This window comes from Rhagoletis pomonella, unplaced genomic scaffold (assembly GCF_013731165.1).
Source record: "Rhagoletis pomonella isolate Grant_MI unplaced genomic scaffold, Rhpom_1.0 Rhpom_scaffold_00009, whole genome shotgun sequence".
Classification (NCBI taxonomy): Eukaryota; Metazoa; Arthropoda; class Insecta; order Diptera; family Tephritidae; genus Rhagoletis; species Rhagoletis pomonella.
This window is the reverse complement of record NW_023458563.1, coordinates 30,796,650-30,800,886: the sequence shown is the minus strand read 5'-3', so window position 1 is coordinate 30,800,886 and position 4,237 is coordinate 30,796,650. Positions and strand designations below refer to the sequence as shown.

General features: G+C 34.6%; 1 long non-coding RNA gene across 1 annotated transcript; it reads left to right on the top strand.

The window, feature by feature from the left end:
- The first annotated feature begins 2,378 nt into the window (after window positions 1-2,378).
- On the top strand, window positions 2,379-4,006 carry LOC118745892. The gene is made up of 5 exons (XR_004993733.1): window positions 2,379-2,566; window positions 2,627-2,749; window positions 2,810-3,214; window positions 3,388-3,614; window positions 3,713-4,006. It is a non-coding gene; the product is annotated as an uncharacterized LOC118745892 (long non-coding RNA).
- Window positions 4,007-4,237: the final 231 nt, after the last annotated feature.

The window sequence follows — 4,237 nt, the reverse complement described above, 5'->3', positions numbered from 1 at the left end:
ATAATATAAAAAAATATATAATTTTTCTTATTAGTAATACATAAACTGGGAACTTTTACAACCCAGCGCACAAGTGCAGAGGGATATTAAAACCTAGTTTGTAAAACGTTGTTGCTATAGATCTTAATGAAAATGCACACCAAACCAGATTGATGAGGAAACCCGACTAGCCATACCCGATTAATTGGCTTTGTGTGCATAGGAAAATTCCAGCGTAAATTAATTTATCACCAAACCTACTTAATCAAATTAAGGGTTTATATTTAAAAAATCTTATTTTTTTTTAATCGCGGTTACGATTAACTGTTTAATCAGATTACAATTAATCATGATTAACTGTAATCGGATGAAATTTAACCGAATTAACTAATTGATTAAAAAATCAATCGATTAGTGCCAACACTGCTTGTATTGGATTAAACACGCCTGCGAAATCTAATTTTTCCCCGTTCCAATAATTATTTTATTTTTTAATATCTAGGTTAGGGCTGCCTAACCTGTCCTGGTTTTACAGGATTTGTCCTGATTTAGACAAATTGTTCTGGTGTCCTGATCCACACTTAAATTGTCCTGATTTTTTAATGAAGACCAATGCAGGCACTCCTCTAATTTTTAGCAGATTTTTGCTATGAAAAAAGGGTACGTCTTCTGTCATTAGTAGTCGAAAACTGATAACAAACCGTTTTTTCTAACATGTTGAATATCTTCTTTCTGTTTAGTTTATTTAGTTAAAATCTTATTTAACTGAGGTCTCATACATACTTAAATACTTCCCAGTAGATAATATCAGGAGCTAAAATCTTATCCAAAAGGCCTTTCTGAAAGTTATTCCTGTCTCCTTAATTTTTTGTATGGAGCGGCACAAATTGAAGGGCTTCCGCTTTCGCTACTCAAAAAAGAGCTTTCAGAAGGGCTTTTGTAGGACGCCGTTTGAAGAAGTTCTTTGAAAGTGTTTCTTAAGTTATAAAAATCATACATCTTTAAGGAATTCATTTAAGGTTCATATCTAATAGTTGTATTTAGACTTGCAACGCCTATTGAATCTTATTTGTAATGCTAAGTAATATAACATATACTTAAGTATATTCGCGTAAATTGTAAATAGGAAACACCTTTCTAGGAAGCATGCAGTGAAGCACTTTTTTCAGTCCTTGTTGGGTGAGTCTTTTAGAATGGCTTCACTTAAGACAGCCTACCTAAATTATCTGCAGGTTATGCATATAAAAATTGGCAAAAATTATCATAAAGTGCGTTATAGGATATGCGGAAATTCGCTAATAGTAGTTAGGCAAACATTCAAGACCACGTTAAAGGCGCCGTTTTTTCCAAGTTACGTCACCGTCAAGATAAATTTGTTCTTTTATAATTAAAAATTCTGAACTTGAGCGTTCCATCATCATAAATCAGGGCCTGTTCGAGGCACGTAATAAAAGCGGCATTACTGCCGTACTGATGAAAAATGGCAACATTGTTGCAAGGAATATATTGGCACCATATCCACTTGTATCTTCTTTTTTGATTTGGATGATAAGTGTCTTAGTCGATGGGTACAGGATTATGGCAGCCGTAATGTAGATATGTTAAATTAAAATACATCCCTAGTCATTTTCCAGCACGTCGAGATTTATTTTTACTGATGACATGTACTTACATGATAGAATTTTTAGCAATTTCCATGAAAAGCTAAAAGTTAATTAACTTAGAATAGAATTTTTACTTTAAAACCAATAGTATTAGTAATAATACTCATAAAGAGCCTAAGTAAATCAGAAGGACTTATGTTATTTCAAAGTTAACGCTAGTAATGCTCGGAAATGCTAAGAAGAATTATAAAAAAAAATTTCTTGAAAAATTTTCGTGACGAAATTTGTATTACATTTTTGGTAGCGTGATACCTATACATACCCAAATAGCTAATTAGCTTTTTAAGGGGAAAACCTGTGCTATTTTTGATTATATACTTGGATTTGAAATAACACATTGTCTAAAATATTTTAAGCAGAATTGCGCTCCAATGCAACGAACATACTTATTTTATGTCATCTTACAAAATCTTTTATCAAGATAAAAAATTCCCATACACAAATTTTGCCATTGATAAAACTTATATATACATATGTTTGTGGCAAACAAAATGACATACGGCAGGCAATAATTTCCGCCTGTGGAGACGCGTCGTTAACTAATCTTTCAATGTTGTAGAGGGTAAAATATTACTGAGGAAGGCTAAAAGGCGGTTACACTGTTCAACTTTCACAGGCGATTAGTTGAATCAAAAGTTTACATCATTTAACTGAAACTTGAACAATGTAAACGCTTATTAAATACAATGAATGTGTACGATTAGAAAATAATAATATTCTGAACGAAATTTTTTGAAAATTTCATTACTGCTATAAAACTTGAAAAGGAGGACAAGGAGGACATTTTTGCTCATAAGGGGGATAGAGAAGGACAATATTTTTGAGGAGGACAAATCACGTTTGAGGAGGACAATCCTCCTCAAAGGAGGACGGTTGGTCAGCTTACTCTTTAATGACCTAGGCGTAACTGAAAACCAGCCGTGGTAAATAATCACAATAAAACTTATTGAATACAGTTCTTACAGTACTTCTCATTTCCATAGGTTTATTTTCAATGACCAAGGGATTTACGTTTTCGCTGACGTTGGGAGGACAATCCTCCTCAAAGGAGGACGGTTGGTCAGCTCACTCTTTAATGACCTAGGCGTAACTGAAAACCAGCCGTGGTAAATAATCACAATAAAACTTATTGAATTCAGTTCTTACAGTACTTCTCATTTCCATAGAATTATTTTCAATGACCAAGGGATTTACGTTTTCGCTGACGTGCCGCACTTGCTAAAACTTTTTCGAAATCATTTCCTTGATCAAGGTTTCCTAATTAATGGGAAACCTGTGAAAAAGGAAATAATTTTGGAGTTATTGTCAATTACAAGCACGGACTTGACAATAACTCACAAGATTTCTGCAAGTAACTTGACCGTGGCTGGAGCTCACCGCCAAAAGATCAAGACGGCAGCGAAACGATTTCCGCATACTGTGGCGCAGGCCATAACAAGGGCAGCAAGTCTGGGTTATTTGCAGAACCAAAACTGGACCGAATGCTTCAAAATTTTATTGTTGTAAACTGTATAAAAAATATAACCACATAACCAGATAACACGATAACCAGGCGGGCGTGAACAACCACAGTATTTTACTATATTACATATCGTTGTCTTAATTCACAAATTGATACTATTTTTATAATGCTTTTTGCTTCTCCTGTAAAATAAAAAAAAAGTTGTTTAGGGCCTTTGTGAATTAAGGTAACTATATATTTAAACCTCAATATTAAAACTCACGTTCAAATTATACTCCTTAGACACATGACTGGGTTGATGTTCAAAATGTTAGGGTTCATTACGTCGACTCCAGGAAGCGGTGTCTTGCTTACGGGTTTCATGATCATCCTGATCAACAGGAGGACTTACCTGCTAGGACACAACTTACGTACTTACTATACCTGCTAGGACACAACAGGGGCGTATTATCCTAATGTAGAAGAGGATGATACGCCAGACATAGAAATCACGCAGCCTCTGCTTGCAAGTAATTTAAAATAATTGTTTATCTATTTCATCCAGCTTAAATATAAAAATATATTGTATTAATAATAATTACACATATATACTTTGCCATATTTTCAGGTATTTTGCTGAAGAACTTAAGTTCTAAAGCAGAACTGTGGCCGGTTGAAGAAGCGGAATTCGAGGATTTAGAGTAAGACAGACTCGAGAATTTAGCGGGATATATTTGCCACAAGTTGCAGGACGACATTTCCAGCACGTCGTTTAGGAGCAATGACGACCAACGACCCAACGAGGCTCCTCTATAATGGTCCATATGCGAAGTCTTGAGTCAGTGTTTAAGGCATTGAACGAAGACGGCTTGCTTATTACCAGGGAACGGAATTTATGGAAATTGCCTTTTTTCTGCTAAAGAGATAGAGTATATTCGATTAAGAATGTCCACGATTTAGCTTTCCCTGATTCCATATATGTATACACATTTGATGTTGCCTTTTTTAAGATATTCGCCTTTTTTTGCCTTTTCTACCTTTAAAAAAGTGATTATAGCATTTACAATTTTTTTTTAAAGAATACCTAATATACACATGCCCATGCCGCTTATAGAAAAATTGAAAGCCGTTTTCTCAGCTAGCGTAGGCTTGG